The 27,965-nt window shown below is 32.2% G+C and overlaps 1 pseudogene; it reads left to right on the plus strand.

The window, feature by feature from the left end:
* Positions 1-27,965, plus strand: part of LOC114335656 (histone H3-like) — an 88,551-nt pseudogene that overhangs the window by 30,321 nt on the left and 30,265 nt on the right.

A 27,965-nucleotide genomic window follows, 5' to 3' on the forward strand; every position in this document is an offset into this window, starting at 1 on the left:
GTCATATTAAATGTGATAATTATATATTTTAAGGGTTTTTACCCATGACCAGAGGCTATGCCCTGGGTCAATTTTAAATTTTGTAGATAATGTGTTGTTCAACGATTACTCTTTATTTCAGGTATTTATACTTATGGGATGATAGATCTGATGATGGCATTTTGATATGCTGAATTTTAATAAAATTTTTACACACTATCAGTTTTTTTGAAAACATACACCAGTTGCCGTTTTGATTTATATGGAAGTGTATACAAGTCATACAGTCTTTTTCCATTAATTAAAAATTTGACAGTTAATGTTTTAATAATGGGTATGATTAACTATTTAGATGGGAAATAAGCCACAATTAAATTGAAAAAATAATTTTATTAACGTTTCGACGCCCAAATCGGGTGTCGTTGTCAAAATACAAAATACTACTAGATTAAACAAAAATAATGGGTATGATCTCCTCTTGCGTTGATAACTTCTCTCATACCATTAGGCATAGAACTAATCAAGTTCACTATTGTTTCTTGTGCGATGTTAAGCCACTCTTCTTCTTCTACTGCAGAATCTTCTCGCTCATCAATACGGTTACACCTACGAATGAAAACAAGATCGGTTCGTGCCTCCATAGAAATTGCACCCCAAATTATGCAGAAATTATCTTCATAAAGACTACCCTCTTCAATGCATCATTCTGCAAATTGCTCTGCTCCTCTTTGGTACACTTTCTTTCTTCGGTCGCTACCATAGAGGCATGTTCTGGTCTCATCTGAGAACAGAACAGATTTCCATTGTTCCAACATCCCGTTCAGATGATCCCGTGCAAAACATAAGTGTGCTTGACGATGATCTGCAGTTAGTTTTTGACCAATCGCAGATACTCGAGGAGTCAGATTATTTTCCTCCAGTCCTAGTCTTTGTCTTACTGTCTACTGACTAATAGCCACTCCTCTTAGTTCACGGAGCTGTTATTGCACTTGAACAGCATTAAGGTGACGATAATATCGTATTATCTTAATATTGTTGAAACAGTAAAGCGATCAACATACGTAAGTAGTACCACATTTCAAATGCCTCTAACTGTTTTGTGACAACATATGTCAGAAAGACTCCAGTTTTCTAATACATAGAGGAGGATACTAAAGACGCGACATCTAAGAATTGTTATTTTTATATTCCTACTTATTCAAAATACGAGTTCTATTTCGTAGCTATGATCCCAGATATCCCTAATATTTGCGAGTGAATGATAACGAGTACTTTAAGTACATTGCTCATCAAACTAACTAATGTGCCTATGTTCTTCACATTTACTACAGTTGGCTTTTTGAGACGCGGAATGAATGTTAATAGTAGCCAGTTTTGAAGTGACCAGTCTCATTATGTTGTTGAATAGCTTCATTAGAACTGTGCTCTAGCCTCTAATAGCTTTAAAATTTCACGATACACTTTATTTTATCTTCAATTAGTCTAAATTTGGCTTTCGATGCCGACAACTATGCCTATATTGAGTTGTTTTCTGGTATTCTGTGCCTCTTTAATCTTTTTGTGAATACGAAAATCGTCATGTTTGTATTTAGTCCAATAAATAACCGTTTTGGAGTGTAATTTTCAGGGGCAACTCCGAATTGCATGAAAATTTGGATTTAGGTTCTATTTACCCTCCACTTCATTGAATTTGTGCCATTGGTTGCTTTTACTTGGGTGTATGGTCTATAAACTGAGTAAAAGCAAAGTTGTAGCTCATGAAAAATACGTTCTTATTCGTCTAATTCCAAATCGAATATTTCAACTTGAAATCACCGAAGTAATCAAAAGTTCACCGAAAAATTAAGCAATTCTCGGGAAAAACTTATTAACGTTTTTTAAAGTGTTTAAAAAAGCTTCATTTTACAAAAGTTTCTGGCATCAAAAATAAACGAGTTACGCTGAAAAAATGTTGGCCCCTTTTTTTGGTAAAAAAAAATCGTAAAAATCTCCCTCTATTTAGCACCCTAAATAAAATTAATCGTTACCGCTTTACCATTTACTTTAAATGTATGTATATTGTTTATATGATCTGTAAGTTTGGCAGGTTTGAAGTGCTTATTTTTGAAAAAATTAGGATGTATAGTAAAAAATATTTTTTCTAAAAATTTTGGAAAAATTTTCTTTTTTCGAAATAACTTAAAAAGTATTAGTGATACGAAAAATCTCAAAGAGTAAAAAAATGTTGGTTTTGCTGTTATAAATATGAGTTTAATTTTTCTTTTCCGTAAGACAAAAATTGGTTAGGATATGGCTATTCAAAATTTGCATACACTCGTGTATAGCGACTCGTTCAAGCCCTTTCAACTATAACACTTTCGAAAATAAGCACTTTAAACCGGTGAAACTGACAGATTACACCAGAAATAGAAAAGTAGAGTACCTCCTACATTGTTTGTTAAGCGGTAACGATTAATTTCATTTGGGGAGCTAAACACGGGGAGATTTTCATGATTTTTTTTAAATGGATTTTTCCCGAAAAGTGCTCGGTGATTTCACGTTGAAATACTCGATTGGGAACTAGACGAATAACAACGTATTTTTCATGATACAACTTTTCTTTTACTCGGTTTATAGACTTAAATGGGGGTGGTAACTATCACCCGCAAGTAAAAGCAACCAACGGCACAAATTCAACTTTGAAATGGAGGGTAAACAGAATATAAATCCAAATTTTCATGCAATTCGGAGTTGCCCCTAAAAATTACACGGTATCGCCGTATTTCCCGTTCATTTACTGGGCTAGTTGTAGTATTTCAATTTCTGTATATTTCCCCATCCGTACAATGATCATGTTATTTACATCGTAAATAAATAAACTACCAAATTGGATCACTATCAATTAAAAAAAAAGTCTTCTCCAGCGAATTATCTAAAGGCATTCGAAAAGATTACAGCCTCCTTCTCACCCATCACCCAGTCGTATTTTTTTTCTCTGAAATTCTTCTGTTCCACACTTCTCGTACTGCCGCCAACTAGCTTATTGCACATTGGTTTTTATAAGCTTAAAAAGCAACAACCCCAAATCTGTTTATTATTTCTAAAAATTAAGAGATTACCTACTGTAAAAATAGAAGCATTGCATGTGGGGCAAAAAATGCTAATATTTGGCTATATTCCGTCACTTTGTATTATGTACTTACCTAGTCATAAAAGTATTCTCTATCCCTATAATAGTACTCTTTAGTTTGAAAATATTTTTAATTAATATTTTTCAAATATTTTTTAAAATGGAAGATGGAGGAACCGCTAGGAGGAAGATGACTGACAAGAACAATAATTATTATTATTCTACTGTAGGTATGTCCTATAAAATCACGTCCTATGTAAATCTAAACATAATTACTAACTAGCTTGTGTCTCAATCTAGAATAAATAGTCTTGGTATCAATGAACATATACTGAAATAAAGGGGGCGTACGACATGCATATCGCCCACTATACTATTTCCTGTTACCATTATAAAATTGTAGTATAGGTACATTATTTGTTATTATTTACTATTTTGATCGATATCCGTCGTTAATGTGCGCAGAATTTGTTTATGATAATGTGTACAAAATTAGCAGGTTTTCTTATATCTATCTTGAAAACGGTGATATGCAAATCATCTAAAGCAATTTTTATAGTTTTATATATTTTAGCTAAAATTAGATTATACCACGCGTTAATAACACTAGGCGATGTAATGAAGCAGTAAAAAGCGTAAAACTTAAAAAAAATCGAGTTAGGCACCCAGGTCGCGTTAGGCATATTTCTTCAGCAATGAAAGGGTTAAGTAAGAAAAAATGAATTTTCCAAAGTGCATCTGGAAGCCGCAAAAAATAATAAATTTGTAGTTCGGAAAAAATTTACGGAAATGAGTCCAATAATACTTATCCGGGGTTTTTCGGGTCGTTAAATACTAATGTAGTGACGGCCATCATAGTCTCCGAGGTACCTGGTGTCCAGGATGGGCTTCGTCCGAAGTTTTATGAACTCCGGACGAGGATTTTATCTTAGGACATGACGTGTACGGCCCAAAAATTTGGAAAACAATAACCGCCAACCTATTGAATAAACAGGGTGTTTCATTAATAATTGTCCATATAGTAACTGGAGAAACCTTAGCACAAAATACGAAAATTTAACCTAAAACACTTAAATAAAATGCGGTTCCTTACTGAGTTACAGGATGTTTTATCTAAAAATTTAAAAATTATTTTTGCTTAGCATTTTAAAACTACTCGACATATCTTTTTCATACTTGGCAGGAAGTAAAGGGACCCTTTCCAAATTCTACGCCACTGGCGGAATTACTATTTTATTTCAATTTTTGGATTCTCCCGTACTTTCTATAAAAATAATTACTCTTCATTCGTAACGATAAAGTTATTAATTTTCGAGATCTTTGAAGTTAAAAATGAAACGACAAGGTTATTTTAATTAATGTATTTTGTCGCTTCATTTTTAATTTCAAATATCTCGAAAACTAATAATTGTATCGTTATGAATGTAGAGTATATTATTTACATAAAAAGTATTGGAAAATTAAAAAATTACACTAAAATGGCAATTTCGTCAGTGGCGTAGAATTTGGGAAGCGTCAACCAGCCACTATCCCCTGTCGTACGCCTCTGGTAGTAGCTAGAATCGTTTATTATTCTTAATTTAGTAGGGTGTACAGTACCTACACTTCTGCCAAGTATGATAAGGATATGTCAAATTGTTTTAAAGTACTGGGTACAAATAATTTTTAAATTTTAATCATATCATAAATAATTAATTAATCAAAATAACTGTGCCGTTTCATATTTAACTTCAAATATCTCGAAAACTAATGACTTTATCGTTACCAATGAAGAGTATATTATTTGCGTAGAAAGTAATGGAGAATCTAAAAATGGCACTAAAATAGTAATTCCTCCAGTGGTGTAGAATTTGAGAAGGGTCAATCATTCACTATCACCTGTCGTACGCCTCTGGTAGTAGCTAGAAACGTTTGTTTATCATAATTTAGTAGGGTGTATAGTAGTCGCACTTTCTGCCAAGTATGAAAAGGATACGTCGTATAGTTTTAAAGTGCTGAGCAAAAATAGTTAAATTTTTAGATAAAACACCCTGTGACTCAGTAAGGAACCACATTTTATTTAAGTGTTTTAGGCTAAATCTTCGTATTTTGTGCTAAGGCTTCTCCAGTTACTATATGGACAATTATTAATAAAACACCCTGTATATTATAACAACAGCTTTGCTGTTGAATTCCAATCTTCAAAATTAAAAATGTCCTACAAAAACATGAAACCAGAAAAGATGTCTCTCCATAGGAACTACTTATAAGTAGTTTTACAGATAATATGAAGCAGGTTTCCAAACTGAATAAAAATATATTTTTGTCATTATTATCAAATAGATCATATCGGTCACAAAAAAAAGTTGTTCAAAACACCAGACAGAACTGATAAAATATATTTGATATAATTTTTTGTTTCAGGAGTTCTCCGGATCCCAACATCCTAAGGTTAAGGTAAGATATTTAAAATGATTTTTATTGACCTGATTATACAAATCAACAAAGCACTAAAATACCCAAAACCTTGGAATTTTGTGCAGTAAGATGAATCGTCATGTAACTTTTTGCATTCGATTCGAGAGAGTGTCAGGAAATTTTGTGAATTTCCTGACATTGCCCACACTCCTGACAACAACGTTGTAAAAAAATAATTTAAAATTACAGTTTTCATCAATATCCGGTCAATACCGACAGTGGCCAGAAGCAAATGACCAATGTTGATAAATAAATAAAATTATCCATGACGTATTATTTTTATTTTAAACAACTTTTGAAGACTAATCAATTTTATTTTGACAAGATTGCATTTTGAATTACAAATTTTATTGTTTTCACGACAGGCACACTTATTATTTTTAGAACCACCTTTGAATTGGCACCGCTTGTAACCTTGACTCCCTAACACGCTATTTTCCGATATAGTTATTTTTTTCTTTTTCATCGATGCAGTTATATTTTCCATATATTAATTCCATATAATAGAAATGCAAACTGAACCAGGCAACCAGGTACCGTGGAGACCATCGCCGACATGAAATTCGTTTTCAGCGACCCCAAAACCCCCGTGTTATAGTTATTGACTGATTTTGAATGATTATAACATAAAACTCCAGGCGACGAGTTCCTTCCTGGGCATCAGGTACCTTGGACACCATCGCCGACATGAAATTCGTGTTCAGCGACTCCCAAAACCCCCGAGTATAAAAATTGAACTCATTTCCGTCAATATTTCCCGAGTTCTAAAATTTTAATTTTTAATCTTTTCGAGATGCACATAGAAATGCATTTTTCTTATGCCCAAAATGCAATTTTCATCTCACGGAGATCAGTTTAGTTCCTGACATTCTCCCGATATTAATGCAAAAATTATGTGACGATTCATCTTACTGCACAAAATTCTTTTTCAAAATTTTTCGTAGATTTCACACTAACAATAATTTCGAAAATTCTCATCAATTGAAACAGTTATTGAAATCTGCTACAATAAATGTGATTTTAATTCAGCCTATAACTATTATAATTTTTGTAAAGACAAGTTCATTTTAAATAGATTAGACTAGTAGTTCTTGTCACAAATTTCTATAATCTTAATATATTGTATAAGTACTTTTAAATAACTGCCTCAGTCTGTGGCAAATGTTTAATGTGGGATGTTATGTTGCAGTATTTTATTTCTTCACCTCTGTAAGTAATTTCACCTGTTTATATCATTTGTTGAATACACTCCTGGCCAAAAAAATGGGACACCTTAAAAATGGGTCATTTTTGATTTCTCGAATATCCTAAACCTGTTGTCCGATTTTAGTGATTTTTTTAATCTGTTATAGCCTTATTCTCTGAGAATATCGATGTAGTAATAGTGTTGCTGAACAGGTAAATGTCATTGTATACCGGGTGTAACAATAATACTTGTGTTTTTTCCTGAAAGTTCGTAACACCCTGTGGAATATTCTAGCATTTAAAAAATATTGAAATTAAGGCTAAAGTATAGCCTTAGCCTTTCTTAACATTCTGCCTTTTGACTCATTCACTTATGTTGGATAATGAAAAAGTTAGGTACTTTGACAACTAGCCATGTTGTTCATCAATACCAGGGTGTTTCTAAATAAGTGCAACAAACTTTAAGGGTTAATTCTGCATGAAAAAATAATGACAGTTTGCTTTATAAACATATGTCCGCAAATGCTTCGTTTCCGAGATACAGGATGTTGAATTTTTTCTTGCAAACTGACGATTTATTTATTGCTCTAAACCTGTTGAGATATGCAAATGAATTTTGGAAGGTTTTAAGAAGTAGTTATTTTACATTTTTTGACATACTAATAAAAATTTTATATTCACCATTGGCGTGCATACAGGTAATATGGCCGGGTAATATGACCCGTATGCACACCAATGGTGAATATAAAATACATAATTGTATGACAAAAATGCTCAATAACTGCCTCCCAAAACCCACCAAATTTCATTTGCATATCTGAACCTGAACCGGTTTAGAGCAATAACTAAATCGTCAATCTGTAAGAAAAAATCCAACATCCTGTATTTCGGAAACGAAACATTTGCAGACATATGTTTATAAATAAAACGGTCATTATTTTTTCATACAGAAGTACCCCTTAAAGTTTGTCGCACTTATTTAGAAACACCCTGTATTGATGAAGAACCTGGCTGGTTGTCAAAGTACCTAACTTTTTCATTATCCAACATAAGTGAATGAGTCAAAAAGCAGAATGTTAAGAAAGGCTAAGGCTGTAGTTTATATTCTACAGGGTGTTACGAACTTTCAGGAAAAAACACAAGTATTATTGTTACACCCGGTATAAAATGACATTTACCTGTTCAGCAACACTATTACTACATCGATATTCTTAGAGAATAAGGCTACAAGATATTAAAAAAATCACTAAAATCGGACAACAGGTTTAGGAGATTCGAGAAATCAAAAATGACCCATTTTTAAGGTGTCCCATTTTTTTGGCCAGGAGTGTATTTGTTTTTCATATTAATAGTGTAATCCTGATGTAACTAACAGACAATTATTAGAAAAATATTGAGACTTCAAAAAAACGAAAATTTTTTTTCTTTTTGAAAGCTTCTTTCTGACCCAAAAAAGCTGTATTTTCTTCCTTTCAGTTTGTATGTAATTTGTAATTTAGTTTTGTTTTTTTAGTCCAATTTCGTCCATTCTATTTATGGTCTTTTCATTTGTGTATTATCTTATTTTCTCATTGATGGATTAGACATTTCTTGTTTTATATAATATGTTCATTTTCCTGTCTATGAAATAGATAGATAGATAGATAGATACATTTATTTCCTTTTAAAATTTTACAATTTTATGGAAAGGGTGAGAACAAATATTTCGTTCCTTTTTTTCATCCCAAGAAACACACAATATGTTTATTTTAGGGATAAACAAAAGAAAGAAATAAATAAAAAAAAAAAAAAAAAACAACGAGTTATATAAGAATTAATTAAAGATACAAAGTATAATTTACGTATTTAACTATTCATTTATGATGAAAGACCTAAGTTTTAGAACATTCCAGATATAGCTAGCTATTATTTTAGCTGAATATACTGTAATGTTATTTAAGGTATGAGTTACAGTATCAATATCGGCTATATAATTAATGGATGATTGTTTCATACAAGAATATATTGGACAATCAAAAAGTATATGTTCAATTGTTTCTAACTCCTTATTGTTACAAATAGTACAGATTTCATTAGGATTAATTTTATATGTAGAATCCTTATAAGTGAACGTTAAGCAGAATGAATTACATAATCGAAGCTGTGCAATAGTTCTTGTAATCTGGATGGGCATTTTTAGGCATAAGTATTTTTGACTTAATTCGGAAAGAGCTAGGTGTTTATATAAGGGGAGAAAATTGGATTGCTGACAAAGAGAAATATCTAATTCTGAGAGCTTATTTTTAAATTTGATTAACAAGGCTTTTCTATTCAGTTGTAGGGAATGAAGGGAGAGATTATTCCAAATAGGTTCAGCATATGAAATTGTGTATTGCCCTTCTTCTGAAAAAAATCTCATTTCGCTAGCTTGGATCCTAAGATACATATATTTTCGTCATTATTCAACTTTCACATTCATATAAGAAAGTAGGTGTAGACATCAATTTCATCATCATCAGTAGCTCGACAACCCTTTTCGGATCTTGACAGATCTTGTTCCACTTGTTCCATGTATCTAAGTTTGGGTCTTCCCTTTGACCTTCTCCCTACTGGTGTTTGCCTCATTACATGTTTTGGCGTTTCGGTCTCCAACATCCGTTCAACATGGCCCATCCAGCGCAGACGTCCGATTTTTATGGATGTTATAGACATCATCTTCTTCTTCTTCTTCGGCCTTCAGTAATCCAACTTTGGACATAGGCCTCCCCCAATTCAATCCAGTGTTGTATATTTTGCGCCACCTCTTTCCAGTTGTGTCCTCCAAACTTCTTTATGTCATCGGCCCATCTCATTTGTGGCCTCCCTCTACTTCTTCTTCCTAACCACGGTCTCCATTGTTGTATTTCGTGATTCCATCTTTTCTTCTTCAGTCGGGCATTGTGTCCTGCCGAGCTCCATTTTAATTTGGCAGCATGTTCTCCTGCGTCTTTTACTTTTACTTTTCACCATCTTACACAGTTTTATTATTATATGACTTCTTTTCTTGTTCTCCGATAAACTTCCACTATTAGTCCACTTCCACACTTATAGTAGCAAATGAACAAGAAATTATATCTTAGTTAGATCTTCTGCTAATAGTTGAGTTGGAAATCACTAAAGTTGATCTTAAAATTAATAAGAATAAGACGAAAATCATGGCGAAAGACAAATTCAATACTATTTAGCTGAATAACCACTAGCATGAATACCAGATTGTCGACAGCTTCAACTATCTCGAATCTAGGATAATGGCAAATGCGAAGAAGTTCGGAGACGCATGCGATGAGTCGTCTAACCAAAGTTTGGAAAGATAGATGCCATGTCATTCTCTTTGCCTTATCCCTATGCGGGGTCGGCTTCCCCAATTGCATTTCTCCACACAATTCTATCTTGGGTCATATCAATGTTAATCCCCTTTACCAACATGTCCTGCCTTATCGCCTCCCCCCAGGTCTTCTTTGGTCTTCCTCTCCTACTCCTTCCAGGAATCTGCACTTCAGCTATTCATCGTATTGGGTGATTAACGTCTCGACGTTGAACATGACCAAACCATCTTAACCTATGCTCTCTCATTTTGGCATCAATTGGTGCCACACCTATACTTCCCCTAATATACTCATTTCTAATTTTATCCTTATTTGTCACTCCACTCATCCATCTAAGCATTCTCATTTCCGCCACATGCATTCGTTGTTCCTCTTTCTTTTTCACTGCCCAACATTCAGTTCCGTACATCATAGCCGGTCTTATGGCTGTTTTATAGAATTTTCCCTTCAGCTTTATTGGAATTTTTCTGTCACACGACACACCACTCGCTTCTTTCCACTTCATCCATCCAGCCCTAATTCTACTGCATCCATCTCCATCTATTTCTCCATTACTCTGTAATACCGATCCTAGGTACTTAAAACTATTACTTTTCACAATCATTTCACCATCCAAAGATACCATTTTATTTGTAGTAGCTCCATCTTTAAATGAACATTCCAAATACTCTGTTTTTGTCCTACTAAGTTTTAAACCTTTTTCCTCCAGAGCTTGTCTCCACTGTTTCAGTTTTTGTTCTAAGTCTCTTTCACTATTTCCTACTAACACGACATCATCAGCATACATTAAGCACCATGGAATGTTACCCTGTAGTTTCGCTGTTATCTGGTCCAAAACTAATGAGAATAAATACGGACTAAGCACAGAGCCTTGGTGCAATCCTACTTTCACATGAAATTTATCAGTCTCTCCCACACCTGTCCTAACACTAGTCGTTACTCCCTCATACATATCCCTCACAATCTTTACATATTCACCAGGGACTCCTTTCTTATTGAGTGCCCACCACAGAATCTCTCGAGGAACTCTATCATATGCTTTCTCAAGATCAATGAATACCATATGAGCGTTTGTTTCTTTACTCCTGTATTTTTCCATCAACTGCCTTATAATGAAAAGATAGATCTATCTCTCAAAAACTCAAGAGGGAATTTACTTGAATTATCAATATGAAACCACAACACTCAAATGAAACTGGGCAGGTCACGTGGCTCAAATGACAGATGACAGATGTTCAAAGTGGATACTAGAATGGAGAACAAGATATGATGCCTACCGAAGCAGAGGTCGTCCACCAACACGTTGGACTGATGATCTAACTAAAACTTTGTCAGAGAAATTGAGTGCAAGAGGCACAAGATCAAAATAGATGAAAAATTATGAGGAAGATTTATGTCCAACAGTGGACAAGCAAAGATTGACTGATGATGATCAATATTTCTATACGAGGTAAAACTTAGATTCTTCGCGCACAAAAACGCCAAACAATTGATGTCTTTGAGACATGGTGTTAGAGATAAATATTGTGGATACCTTGAATAGCTATTTGGACAAATTTTTTCATTCTTAATAAATTTGGCATTAAAAAAGGCTATCCACAACATGTCTGACACAATGGAACATCCACAACAAAAAATAGAAAAACAATGGAACGAATGTTAAACGAATTGGTAACAGAAGGAAAAGTAATGGGATTAAAAATAAACCAAGAAAAAACCAAAATAATCAGATTTGACAAAAACTTTGAAAAGAAAAAGGTTAGAGTTGGAGAATACACTTTTGAAGAAGTCGAAAAATTTAAATACTTAGGAATATTAATAACAAACAATGGAGAAAGAGAAACCGAAATCAAAGAAAGGATTATTACAGCAAATAAGAGCTTCCATGCAAATAAAAAATTACTTAAAAATAAGTTATTGAGTAAGAAATCAAAAATGAAGGTATACAAAACAATAATTCGACCGGCGATGATGTATGCAGCAGAAACTCTTAGCATGACAAAAAACAAGAGGAAAACCTCAGAATACAAGAAAAAAAATACTAAGAGCAATACTAGGACCAATAAAAATAAGTGACAATGAATTTAGACAAAGAACGAACCTTGAGCTACTGGATGAAATTAAGGAAGATATAGTGTGTAAAATAAAACAGCAAAGAGCAAAATGACTAGGACACATATGGAGATCCGGATCAACTACGACGATATTCTCAATATTGGAATGGACACCAGCTGGCAAGAGAAGACGTGGAAGACCAAGATCTACATGGTTACAAGAAGTAGTAAGTGATATCAACAAGGCGGGCATACGACATTGGAAAGAAAAAACCAGAGACAGAAAAGAGTGGAGAAAAATAACCGAGAAAATTAAATGACGAACATGAGGACTGATCTACCTCAAACCATAGATCTAGAGAGCGTAAGCGGCGTAACCCCTAAAGGGGTGTTTAGCCACTATATATATATATATATATATATATATATATATATATATATATATATATATATATATATAGTAATGTTTGAATAACGGCAATTCGGTCAGTTGAAAGAAAACTCTATTTGTTTTAAGTCTCAATATTTCGTCACTATTTGGTGACTTCTTCAGGAGAAAACTGCAAATTTATTAATATTAGACATGGACAAACTTAAATATTTCGATACTTACAACTATAAGAGTAAAAATTTAAATTTATTTAACATTGTATTATTTAATTATTATTATTAATTATTATTTAACATTATATTAAATTTAAATTTTTACTCTTATAGTTGTAAGTATCGAAATATTTAAGTTTGTCCATGTCTAATATTAATAAATTTGCAGTTTTCTCCTGAAGAAATCACCAAATAGTGACGAAATATTGAGACTTAAAACAAATAGAGTTTTCTTTCAACTGACCGAATTGCCGTTATTCAAACATTACTATTTAACACAGTACGGTCGATAATATTTGTACAAATATATATATATATATATATATATATATATATATATATATATATATATATATATATATATATAAATATATATATATATATATATATAAAACAAGGTTGAAATATTGGGGTAGCAGCAATCTCAAAGAAAACTCTTTATAATAATTCCAAGCTTTCGATAATGTTTATTATCATCTTCAGGGAAACTACAAATATAAATATACAGTATTTAACAATTAGTCTAATTAAAATCAATAAAAATTGTTATCTTTGTGCCATCAAAAATCCAAAACACCATAGTTTTCTCTCACTAAACCAGGTGTCAAGGATCCTCAAAAACACAAAAACAACAAAATATTGTTCTGAGAAATGCAGAGCTAATACTCTCACTAGAAACAACGCATATCACAGAACAACCTTACTAAAAAGTTATTTATATGTTTTGGTACTTACATTATGTGAGGATGTAGAGCCTAGTTGTTAAATACTAACATAACAACGAAATTTTGTCTTGGTAAAAGTAGTAGATAATATAAATTCAAAGTAAAAACTATATAAAAACTTATAAAAATCTGAGTATAAAATGATAAAAGCTAAAATATTCTTTTAAAAAATTGTGTATGTCTAATTGGCATTTTACAAAATGTCTAACAAAATGTTATAGATGTTTATTCATTTTTCTTTGAATTCATACGGAAACGTCACAACCACTGAACCAATTACAATTTTTGATAAATTTCTAATAAATTTTGAAATAGGAAAAGAGCGAAATGATAATACAAAAGTTTTAATCAATGCAAAATTGTTTCATAGTCCATGTTTTTTATTATTATGTAGTCTACACTGAAAAAATCTACAAATTATGTATCAAATTAAAGAAGAACCTGAATTATTAAATTTAAATTGGTTATTTTTGTCTAAAGTGAGCAAATAAGAATAAATTTCACTGAGATGTCTTACATCTGATTTTTTGTTGATCGAATTTTCTTCTTGAAAGATAAAAGCCATTTCTAAAAAAAGTCTTTTTTTATATGAGTTCTCAGAAGCTAGTACTTTAGTATGTTGATAATCCATCACATGACCCTCTTTGGAAACATGTTCTGCTAAAGCACAACGTTCAGGATGTAGTCTAGAATCACTTTTATGTGAAATTATTCGAGATGATAGAGTTCTCGAGGTGATACCTATATAGCTCATATTACAACTATGACATGGTATACTATAAACTACATTTGAACAAGACAATGCAGGAGTTTTATCTTTCAGTCTAGTAAAAATTGAGTTAATAGATAATGTGATACTATTAGCTATTTTTATGCCACTAATTTGATTAAAGATTCTGTTTAGTTTTGGTGTGATGTTCTTAATGTAAGGGAGTGAAAAATATTTAAAGTTAATGGGTTCCTGGTTTTCTGCAACATTAGTAAGATTATTTAAATTTTGGTTGTTAATACTATTATTATTTGTGTATGAGATGTCAGATGTGTTAAAAAGTAATTTCTTTATAAGGGCTTTTGGATAGGAATTGTCAATGAATATATTATATAATATTTTTAGATTTGTATTATGAAATGAGTTGTCTGATATTTTTAAAACCCTTGATTTCATTTGTTTTATTAAATTAACTTTTTGAGAAAATTTATGGTAAGACCAGTAATTCATATACCTGCCTGAGCTTATTGGTTTTTGGTACCAGTCAATCATTAAGGTGTTTGTAGTAGTATTACGAATAAATTTAGTATCTAAGAAAGGTAGAGTACCATTTTCATCTTCTCTTTCTAAGGTAAATTGAATGAAAGGATCATAACTGTTGAAGATGAACAAGATTTCATTCAAGGCATTGGAAGGTAGGCTAAGTATTATGTCATCAACATATTTCTTAATAAAACAAAGGTCAAAAGGTAGTACTGGTATTACTACGTCCAACAAATCGTCCATCACATAACATGCAATAATAGGTGAAATTGTCGCTCCCATAGGAGTACCAAATTTTTGAGAGTAATATTGATTATTAAAAGAAAAATATGTGTTATTAAATAAAAAGCTAATTAAATTTAAGAAGGTGTCTTTCTCAATGTTACAGAAATTACGAATAGAAGACCATTTTTTATTAATAGCTCTTAGAGCTGCATCTAAGTAAACATTACTAAAAAGGGACACGACATCCAAACTTGCAATAACATAATTAGGTGGAAGTTTAAAGTTATTGAATTTGTTAGCAACTTCAAAAGAATCTTTTATGTAGTAATCATTATTAGTGTCATAAGCTTTAGTCAATATATCAGTTAAAAAAGAAGCCAAAAACTGTGTAGGAGCATTAATACAAGCTACTATAGGACGTACTGATAGTGTAGGTTTATGTATTTTAGGAAGAGCGTAAAATTTTGGTGAAATACCACTATAACACATAAGTTTCTTTTTTGTATTAGGATCTATTTGGTTTGTATCTACTAGTGATTTTATTAATTTATTACATTTTTGTTGAATAGAAGAAGTAGGGTCCTTTGGTAAAATAGAATAGGCTTCTCTATTATTTAGTATATTTAAAGATAATTCTAAATATTGTTCTTTATACAAAATTACTGTTATATTACCTTTATCAGATTTTGTAACAACAATATTATATAATATATAATTTTGTATAAAGAACAATATTTAGAATTATCTTTAAATATACTAAATAATAGAGAAGCCTATTCTATTTTACCAAAGGACCCTACTTCTTCTATTCAACAAAAATGTAATAAATTAATAAAATCACTAGTAGATACAAACCAAATAGATCCTAATACAAAAAAGAAACTTATGTGTTATAGTGGTATTTCACCAAAATTTTACGCTCTTCCTAAAATACATAAACCTACACTATCAGTACGTCCTATAGTAGCTTGTATTAATGCTCCTACACAGTTTTTGGCTTCTTTTTTAACTGATATATTGACTAAAGCTTATGACACTAATAATGATTACTACATAAAAGATTCTTTTGAAGTTGCTAACAAATTCAATAACTTTAAACTTCCACCTAATTATGTTATTGCAAGTTTGGATGTCGTGTTCCTTTTTAGTAATGTTTACTTAGATGCAGCTCTAAGAGCTATTAATAAAAAATGGTCTTCTATTCGTAATTTCTGTAACATTGAGAAAGACACCTTCTTAAATTTAATTAGCTTTTTATTTAATAACACATATTTTTCTTTTAATAATCAATATTACCCTCAAAAATTTGGTACTCCTATGGGAGCGACAATTTCACCTATTATTGCATGTTATGTGATGGACGATTTGTTGGACGTAGTAATACCAGTACTACCTTTTGACCTTTGTTTTATTAAGAAATATGTTGATGACATAATACTTAGCCTACCTTCCAATGCCTTGAATGAAATCTTGTTCATCTTCAACAGTTATGATCCTTACATTCAATTTACCTTAGAAAGAAAAGATGAAAATGGTACTCTACCTTTCTTAGATACTAAATTTATTCGTAATACTACTACAAACACCTTAATGATTGACTGGTACCAAAAACCAATAAGATCAGGCAGGTATATGAATTACTGGTCTTACCATAAATTTTCTCAAAAAGTTAATTTAATAAAACAAATGAAGTCAAGGGTTTTAAAAATATCAGACAACTCATTTCATAATACAAATCTAAAAATATTATATAATATATTCATTGACAATTCCTATCCAAAAGCCCTTATAAAGAATTTACTTTTTAACACATCTGACATCTCATACACAAATAATAATAGTATTAACAACCAAAATTTAAATAATCTTACTAATGTTGCAGAAAACCAGGAACCCATTAACTTTAAATATTTTTCACTCCCTTACATTAAGAACATCACACCAAAACTAAGCAGAATCTTTAATCAAATTAGTGGCATAAAAATAGCTAATAGTATCACATTATCTATTAACTCAATTTTTACTAGACTGAAAGATAAAACTCCTGCATTGTCTTGTTCAAATGTAGTTTATAGTATACCATGTCATAGTTGTAATATGAGCTATATAGGTATCACCTCGAGAACTCTATCATCTCGAATAATTTCACATAAAAGTGATTCTAGACTACATCCTGAACGTTGTGCTTTAGCAGAACATGTTTCCAAAGAGGGTCATGTGATGGATTATCAACATACTAAAGTACTAGCTTCTGAGAACTCATATAAAAAAAGACTTTTTTTAGAAATGGCTTTTATCTTTCAAGAAGAAAATTCGATCAACAAAAAATCAGATGTAAGACATCTCAGTGAAATTTATTCTTATTTGCTCACTTTAGACAAAAATAACCAATTTAAATTTAATAATTCAGGTTCTTCTTTAATTTGATACATAATTTGTAGATTTTTTCAGTGTAGACTACATAATAATAAAAAACATGGACTATGAAACAATTTTGCATTGATTAAAACTTTTGTATTATCATTTCGCTCTTTTCCTATTTCAAAATTTATTAGAAATTTATCAAAAATTGTAATTGGTTCAGTGGTTGTGACGTTTCCGTATGAATTCAAAGAAAAATGAATAAACATCTATAACATTTTGTTAGACATTTTGTAAAATGCCAATTAGACATACACAATTTTTTAAAAGAATATTTTAGCTTTTATCATTTTATACTCAGATTTTTATAAGTTTTTATATAGTTTTTACTTTGAATTTATATTATCTACTACTTTTACCAAGACAAAATTTCGTTGTTATGTTAGTATTTAACAACTAGGCTCTACATCCTCACATAATGTAAGTACCAAAACATATAAATAACTTTTTAGTAAGGTTGTTCTGTGATATGCGTTGTTTCTAGTGAGAGTATTAGCTCTGCATTTCTCAGAACAATATTTTGTTGTTTTTGTGTTTTTGAGGATCCTTGACACCTGGTTTAGTGAGAGAAAACTATGGTGTTTTGGATTTTTGATGGCACAAAGATAACAATTTTTATTGATTTTAATTAGACTAATTGTTAAATACTGTATACAGTGGAACCTCGAGAAGTCGGATTAATCGGGACCGCGGCCGGTCCGGGTTATCGAAAATCCGGGTTGGCCGTAGAATATAGTAAAAATTAATTAAATACGGTATCCTTAGAGATAAACTCCATTATAATTATTGCAAAAACATGAAATACATTATGCATAGTACATGTGAATTACGTAACAGGGTGTCTGCGTAACTTGGAACCATATGGGAAACTTTTTTAATATCAATTTTACGAAAAAAAGTTATTCTTTATAAAATGCTCTGCATAGCCTAAAACCCAAGACGCAATCATCAGATATCAAATTTTATTAACAGTATACGAGGTATGTAAAAAATATGAATTTCGCTCAAGAGTAAAGTGCCTTTATATTTCAAATATCGAAAATTGTAATTGAGAAAAGTTGTTTGTAATTAAAAATTATGTTATAATCTGCATTTACACTCTTCTAAGTGAAATTTTTTTTATTTTCCTCAAATCACGGCTCTCAACATCACTTTATTTATGATAGCTCCGTTATTATTGATTTCACGAAAAAAATGTATTCTTCATGAAACGTTCTGCATAGTCTATCAACTAAGATAAAATTATAGGATATTAAATTTTGTCAATTTTATACGAGATATGTCAAAAAATATGAATTTCGCTGAAGAGTAAAGTACCTTTATTTTTCACAATATTAAAATTTGTTATTATAAAAAATTGTTCAGAATTAAAAACTATGTTTCAATATGCAATTGCATTCTTCTAGTTGAAATATTGTGAACTATAAAGGTATTTTACTCTTGAGCGAAATTCATATTTTTTGACATACCTCGTATGAAATTTAAAAAAAATTGATATCTTATGATTGCATCTTAGTTTCTTGACTATTCAGAAATTTTTATAAAGAATAACTTTTTTTCGCAAAATTAATAATTACGGAGTTATCATAAAATAAAAATGATGTTGGGTATCCCTAATTTGATGAAAATTAAAAAAAAAACAATTTCAATTAAAAAAATGTAAGTGCATATAACATAATTTTTAATTACAAAAAACTTTTCTTAATAACAATTTTTGATATTGTGAATAATATAAAGGCACATTACTCTTGAGCGAAATTAATATTTTTGGACACACCTCGTATATATTGATAAAATTTGATATCTGATGACTGCATCTTAGGTTTTATACTATGCAGAGCACTTTATGAAGAATAACTTTTTTTCGTAAAATTAATATTAAAAAAGTTTCACATATGGTTCCAAGTTACGCAGACACCCTGCATACAGTATTGTTCATTCCTTGGTAAAAATTTCAGTCAGTTTCAGTTGTCAATATTACGTTTTTATTGTTGAAATGTTTGTCTGATGAAAATCGGTCCGGGTTAGCCAGACTTTCGGGTTATCGGAGGCCGACTTAACGGGGTTCCACTGTATTTATATTTGTAGTTTCCCTGAAGATGATAATAAACATTATCGAAAGCTTGGAATTATTATAAAGAGTTTTCTTTGAGATTGCTGCTACCCCAATATTTCAACCTTGTTTCCTAACTGTTCAGCAAAGATTATATACCTGTTATATATATATATATATATATATATATATATATATATATATATATATATATATATATATATATATATATATATATATATATATATATACCCACAACATGTCTGCAGCGAATGATACAGTGCCTTAGACATGTGGTTCGCAGAAGTGGCGATAATTTAGAGAGATTAATTGTTCCAAAGGGAAGACCAAGAAGACTGTCACCAACCAGATGGCCCGAATAAATTCATAACTCAATGTACCCCTCCTTCTGTGAAACCCTTAAAGAACCAGAAGATAGAGACCAATGTGGAAAACTTGCTAGGCATATTGGGGGAAATCATGATCCTCGGTAGTGAGAAATCGACAAGAGAGGCAGAGGCATTCATGACAATCAAAATAAAACAATTACATTTAAAATTTTCTGCTCTTTTCAAATTTTCAAATCAAATAGTAGGTAGATATTTTCAAAATACACAGAAGGGGTAGGTATACAATATCCTATAATATTATAATCTATAAAACTGCCAAAGATATACTACAGATTCTCATAGTCTTTCTTCCACTCCTGTACGGTAATGAACTGGGCCGTATATTTTTAAGTTCTATTCATACCTATGTTTTATTATTTTGTATGTATATTGTCTGTATGAATTAGCCAGCATCTAGTCCCAATCTCAGTATAATCAAACAAACAATTGGACACAATCAGAAGATTGATTTGAAAATCCTGCTAACAACTTTAGAACTTTAGAACTTTAGAGCTTATTGTAGACAAATTGACTTTTTTATCTTCAGATCAAACAACTTTTTATCAGATCATCAACATTTAAGTACCTTGGAGATACGTGTTTAAGCAAAGAGAAAATAGTAGATGGTAATTAAGAAATAAGATAAATATCATCTTTATTACGGTTTTATTAAAGATATTCTATTTATTTTTTCATATTTTTGAATTCCATATGACTTCATAATTAATTAATGAGTTATTTTTGGGTAGTACCTACCACCTATAATTCTCTACATTTTTTAAGTTCAGTCATGAAGCTGTTTCCCATATCCGATTTAAAAATTGATCTCCATATTTCTTTTTTTTTTCACTTAAAAATTATCGTTGATCCAATGTTGGCACCTGTAATCAAAAAGAAAGGTTTGTTTGGATTTTATATAAAAAAATTGTAATGAATATGCATGCAGTAGGTAATTTATAAACCGCAGGAATGTTAGATATCTCTCGGAATTTTTTTGGGAAAACTGGAAAAAAATTAAGTGGTTTATTCAGAGAAAATCATCAGTCTGTTATGATTCAAAACATTACTGTAAAAAATTCCATTCATTTATAGGATTTTACTATCACATTAATTCACTAAATTTACCGTTACGATAATTATTAATTATTATCATGTAGTTAAATATTGTCTTAGCTACACTCACCGTGTGCCACTCCTCTACCGCGGACGTCTTGAGATCCCATCGAGTGGAAAGATGAAGCTAAATACCTGGGAGTCATCATGGACAAAGGATTAACCTTTCAAAAACATGTAGAAGCCACAGTCCAGAAGGCCAACATGGCGAGAGTAACATTAAGAGGACTCACAGGCATGAAAAGTAAATTAAGACTAAAAACGAGGTTAAGATTAATAAACAGCATAATATTACCGGTATTAACATACGCATCTCTCGCATGGGGACATGTATGCAAAACACACAAAAAGAAGATTCAAGCGGCTCACAACAGCAGCCTAAGAGAAGCAGCCAAAGTCCCGAGGTACGTCTCAGAACGATTCCTCTTCAGAGAAGTACAACAGGTGAGAGTCACAGAAATGATGACAGACAAGGCAAGGGTCAAATTCGCGGAGCTGGAACACCACCCAAGCCCCATACTGCGAGAGATGCTAGGGTATGAGGCTTTTCACCGATGATGGAAGCACAAACGTCCTAAACAGCAAATAGTGGAATAAAGTAAAGAAAATAAAGAGAAACATAAAGTGAAAGTAAAATGATAAAGAAGTAAAATAAAAAATAGTAGATATTTCGTAGCTCGAAACACCAGTAGTTCGTTTTTGCCGAAGAAACACGAAATCACAAGCGTAGGTCCAACATCACGATCAGGTAAAGTCAGCCCTTAAGAAAATAGAAGAAAAGGAGCAAACCACCAAAAAAAAATATAAAAAACAAAAAAAGGCGCAAGCCACCAAAAAAACACAAAAAACATAAAAACAAAAAACACTTGAGCACCAAGCTATTGGACTGAGCCCAGTGGGGCTTGGTACAATGACTTGGGGCCCATGCAAGCAATTTTAGTCCGCGGATAAGTAATTAGAAGATAAAGGCATAGAGCGCTTCACGCTGGCCTAGTTTTGAATTCGATTAGGGCACCACATTGGAATCTTATTACCCAGGATTCCATTGTAAACATCATTTGGCTGATAGTTGTGCCCACATCGTGCATCAGCGTGCTATGGGGGGGGGGGGGGGGAGGGATGGCCTCCTGGAGCATTGGAGCGAGGTGGGGTGATCCCTGTTTTTACTCGGATCAAAACACCTCGCCCCAATGAATTGTTACACCCGAATGTACTTTTTCGATAGCGTGGACATCTTCCACAGGTCGGGCTGAATCAAATTGCTTGCTTGCTTGCTTCTTGAGATCTCTGAATCGTGTAGGCGTTGGTACTCTTGCTCTTACTTATTTTTTGAGAATGTCCCAAGTTCAATTGTCCATTGAATAGAATAGAAATATGCTTTATTGTCATGAAAAATTTAACAAATTTTATAGACAAAGCTTACAAGAATCATAAATAAGAACAATAACAAATAACAAATACAATTTACTAAAATGATATAAATCGTCAATATAAATAAAATATAATGAAGTGAAACAAAAAACAGTAACAATCTATTGCAAAATTTAAAAAGAATTGCAAAATGCATAATCTACCTTAAGAAATTTAATAAGTTAAGTTATTAAGTTAAGCTGCTGCATATGACACTCAAATATAGATTAAGATTCTACTTATAAATAAGAATACTGTACTTTCTTAGTTATTGGTTAAGAAACTGGTATCTGCTATTGAATAATATGGTCTTTCATGTTTCAGATTTAAGTTGTAGAGGGAGATGATTGTAAAGTTTTTTTGGAGAATATAATATAGATTTCTTTACTAACTCACTGGACGGGATTGGTAAATAGATGTCAAAGGTAGAATTTCTGGTTAAATACTCATGTCTAGGTCTTGCTGGAAAGACATGTAGATGTTTACTAATTAAGCAAACAGTTTCTAAAATATATAAAGAAGGTAGTGTTAGAATCCTGTGATCTTTGAAGTAGCTTCTGCAATGTGTTGTTCTTCTGAGGCCAAAGAGATATGTTATTGCTCTTTTTTGTAATTTAAAAATAACATCGGATTGGGCAGCCGTACCAGAACCTCAAAAAGGGACACCATATCGAAGATGGACTCGAACAAAGAAAAATATGTTATTTTGGAAGAGTCTAAATTCATTTCCTTCGAAACAGATCTTATTGCAAAGCAAGCTGAGGATAGTTTCTTGCTTAACACATCAATATGAAGGGACCATTTGAGGTTGCTCTCTAAAAAAATACCAAGAATCTTTACAGAATCAACGATACTGATCTGGCTGTTATGAAGAGGTAAGGGTTGATGAGCTCCTTTATAGGATAATGCTACTGTTTTATCTCTGTTAAAAGAGAGTAAATTTGAATCGGACCAGGATTTTATTGTGAGTAGATCAGAAGTTATAGTAGCATGAAGAGTTTCGATGTTTGAGTTGCTCCAAGTGATACTGGTATCATCAGCAAAAAGAAAAACTTTTCCCTCGATTTTTAAGCTAGTGATGTCATTAATAAAGATAAGGAAAAGTAGAGGACCCAATACTGAACCTTGTGGTACCAAACATACAACATTTTTGAGACTAGAGTCTGTATCATTTGCTCCAACCAGTTGTTTCCTATTATCCAAGTAAGATTGAAACCAGTTCGAAGAAATACCTCGAATTCCATAGAAATCTACTAGTTTTTATCAAAATGTCGTGATTTACACAATCAAAAGCTTTGGCATAATCACAAAAAACAGTGGCAATGTGCAGATTATTGTTTAATGCTTGATAAACCTCATGTAGTACAGAAAACATGGCATCTGTGGTACATTTATTATATAAATAGCCGAACTGATTTTGTGATAAAATATTGTTATCAACGAGAAAGGACATAAGTCGGGCTTTTATGAGTCTCTCAATAATTTTGGAGAGTACCGGTAGTAATGCAATAGGTCTATAATTGCAGGCATTTGATTTTTCACCACCCTTATGAAGAGGCATAATGATGGCCGTCTTTAGGCACTCTGGAAATTTACCTTTCTCAAAAGAATCATTAATTAGAGAGATGAGGACTCCAAACACACGATCTGGGAGATTTGAGAAAATTGTTATGGATTTTTTTTATTGGGTTACGATCAGGACTGCGTACCGTCCGTGGTAAAATTTGAATTCTGAACTTTTAAGTTACTCACTGGTAAATTTTACGGTATGGAAACTTGCATTGTTAGGCATTAATCTAAAGTTTTCACCAATGAATGGTGCGAATGGAATTTTTTAACATTCACACTGCCACCATCGAACACAATAAATTCAGAAAGAGCTTCATAAGTGATATCTCCCCAAATCATTATTGCACCTCTTCGATAAGCAGATTTTTCGGTTATAGTGCATGGAGCAAACCTTTCATTTTGACACCTGTAGGCATGCTGACGTCCACCTGGATCTCTCAGAGCTATTCTGCTCTCATACGAGAGCAATATGTTCTTCCATTCCGGCATAGTTCAGTCAGCATACTCTCGCGCAAAACTAAATCTAGCTCTTCGGTGCTGTGGGAGCAGTTGTGTGGCGCGAGTTGGACGGAAAGCTCTCAATTTCCTTTCTGTCAGTCTTCTTCTAATGGTACTTTTACTCACACCAATACTTCTCACCTCAAACAGCGTACGAGCTTCAGGAGGAGTGCAAAAACAATATCTCAAACACGTTGCTGAAAACAAACCGGTCATGTTGAATTGCAGTGCAGGTTGGCAATTAGGCACATTTGGGACAACCTCAAAAATCGGTAAGAACAAGAGTACCTGCTTCTACATGTTTCGGAGAGCTCAAGACAACTGGGATAGAGAAGTAGCACAATATCTCCAATCGGATAGGTATCCAGGAATCCAGGATATCATGAATTACCGAACCAGCTCCAAGAAGTCCTAAGGGCCGGATGCGACAAGACCCATAATTAATATTCATAATTTTCTTTAATTAGACTGATTTTGAGAATTATGTTTGTTTGAATTTTCTTCTAACATTGGATTTTTGCTAAGCATCCCTTGATAAACTACTTTTTTTTCAATAATTTTATTGTTTTCTTTTCATCAGTGGTAGTTTTCACCGTATATTTAATAACATGTGGTCCAAGATTGACAATTTCTGCAAATTGACAGAAATACAAGGTGAGCGGTTAATTGTGTCGGTGAGTGTATAATAAGTGTTATTAATCAAGATCACAGTTGTGCATCTCTAAACACGTAAATATCTTGCAGGAATGTTATCTCTCGGAAATTTTTTTGGGAAATATCGTAAGGAGTTAAGTGGTTTATTCAGAAAAAATCATCGGTCTGTCATTCAGTCCATTATGATTCAAAACTTTAGTGTAAAAAATCCATGCATTCATAGTATTTTTACTACTATCTTATTAATTCACAAAGTTTACCGTTACGATAATTATTATCATGTAGTTAAATATTGTCTTAGTTATAAAAAGTAATATTAATCAAGATCGCAGTGTGCATCTCTAAACCCGCAAATATCATACATTTTCCATGATCCACAACAGTTCGACATAAAGCGGAAATCCACCTGTTCATGGAAAGCTATCTTGTCAAAAATCATCTATTACTGTGCGTCATGATTTGAATTAGTTTGCAAATTTCAACTCGATCTACGATACGATAAATCACTGTGAAGCGTGTCGGTACATATGTAAAAAGTTTAATGAAGGGGCAATTTATGCTAATTTAAATACGTATAGTGTGGCGCCAAAAACGAAATTGGTTCATTAATAGAAGCGACATTGAGTTTAAAAACTTGGCAATTTTACTCTTCGCTGTCATTTATGATGTCATCAATGCTATTGTAAAATACAAGAGTTGTTATTCTTATTAAGGTTACAGCCGCTAAAACAATAAAAAAATGTATAGCAACATCAAAGACATCTGTAAGACGTTAACTAGAGGCGAGTGGATCAATTATGCAGTTGAAATGTATCTAACCATATCTATAATTTTATTGGTACTTTAAAAGACAACAAGATCAGTTCAATAAAAAAAACAAAAACTATGGTTAATCTTAAAAAGTTTATCCGAAAATAAATACGAGGAACAAGTTACTAAGGAGAAATTATCAACAGCGTATAAGCAGTTTGGTACAATATACTATTTCTCAAGCATGTAAAGGAAACAATAATCCACAAAATAAGAGCTTTGGTGGACTTGCACAGGACTATAGAAACCATGCAGATGGAACTATATATTTTGGACAATAAGACACATAAACTAAAGAAAACAATCCAGGTCCTCAACAGCAGAACATAAAACAGAACCAAAAAGAAGAATCAAGAGAAGCTCGGTGAATTAACCGCCTGAAAGCAATTAATTGCTTCTTGTGAAAAGCAGCCAAGTAACTCAGAATTCCAATTATGCAGAATCTTCTTATTAAAAAAGAATAGCAACAATGTCGGGCACTAATACCGCATTTATACTCAGTCCTGTTGGACAGGGAATTGGGCAGGGAAGGGGGCAGCGTGAATGTGTAAATAGCTCACTCGCGCTGCTCATGTTCATGCCTCTTTGCCTCAAAGCCTCTTTGATAACGGGTAAACCTAGAAACACTTGTCAAAGGATCGTAGGAGACTTGAATTGACTAAAACCGAAACCGTCTATTTTTATTTCTTTTTATACACTTCAGAATTACTTTTCTTTTTCCATTCATTTATTTTATAAAAAATAACGTATCAAACATTTGCACAACTGTAACCTACGCTGATTTATTAACCGTTAATTTTACGTGAGCTTTAGATGTTCATACAAAGTTCCAAGAATTCTGATTAAACGGATTTTCCTTTACCCGATCTCCGAAGGACAATAACTATTAGTTTGGCCTAGTTTTCCACGCGGTCAATAAAAATCTAGGGGTGGCACAAATTGATTGAGTAATGGTGTAGGAGTGATTTTTAGCATTACTCTGGGAAAATTAGAAAAAAACAAGGAAAAGTTAATTACCAGCTATTTTGTTTCACAATAAAACACTGAAAAACGTTTGTTTTCTATACTTCCACAAAATTTATTACAACTATGTTATTACTACAGATGTTTCGGCAAAGTGCCTTTCTCAAGTGATATATTTTACAATGTGTTTGCCTTTTTAAGTCTTTAACTGAAGAGGTTGAGGAGTGGGGAGTTGTTTGTCTCGAGTTGGTCATTCAGAATTATATCTGTATTTTTCAATTTATTAATTTCCATTGATTCTAAAAGTGACAGCTTAAGGCCCTTATTTTGAATATGTAGAATTTGAAACTCTTCATTGAAAGAATTATTATGATCTAGAAGGTGAAGTGCGTATGTAGAAGTGTCTGTTTTTCTATTGTTGAAAGCCCTTTTGTGTTCTGCTCTCCGTTTGTCAAAAGTTCTGCCAGTTTGACCGATGTAAGTTTTCGGACAGTCACCACAAGTTAGTTTGTACACACCACTCTGTAGTTGCTTTCTCTTTCGGCTTTTATTCTTTTTAATATGTTTGCTTAAGTTGTTGTTAGTTCTGAAAGCTGGTGTTATTCCTTTCTTTTTTATGTATCTGGCTATTTTTGTTGTTATTTTGCCAGTATATGTGAGAGAGCAGAAGGTACTGGGTTCTTTCTGTGGTGGTGGATACACTAATTTCAAGGCTTTCTTATGGAGTTTTTGGTTTAAAATGTTGTTAACTGTTTGTTCGTTATAGCCATTGTTTATGCTATTTGTCTAATGATATTTAGTTTTGTCTCGAAGTTATTTTTTGTCATAGGAATTTCTGTCAGTCTATGTATCATGCTATGGTAGGCTGCTAATTTGTGTTGTGTAGGATGGGATGATGAATTGTGTATAGTTGTGTCAGTATGGGTAGGTTTATGATATACGGAGAACTCATGTTTGTTGTGTAGTCTGGTAATCGTTAGTTACATCTAGAAAGTTTATGGAATTATTCTGTTCTGTTTCTATTGTGAACTCAATATTACTATGAAGTGAATTAATGTATGATAGAAATTGGTCAAGTTGTCTGTTAGTTCTTGTAAAGCAGACTAGTATGTCATCCACGTATCTCCACCAATATAAGAACTGTTTAAATAC

This window comes from Diabrotica virgifera, chromosome 7 (assembly GCF_917563875.1).
Source record: "Diabrotica virgifera virgifera chromosome 7, PGI_DIABVI_V3a".
Taxonomy (NCBI): Eukaryota; Metazoa; Arthropoda; class Insecta; order Coleoptera; family Chrysomelidae; genus Diabrotica; species Diabrotica virgifera.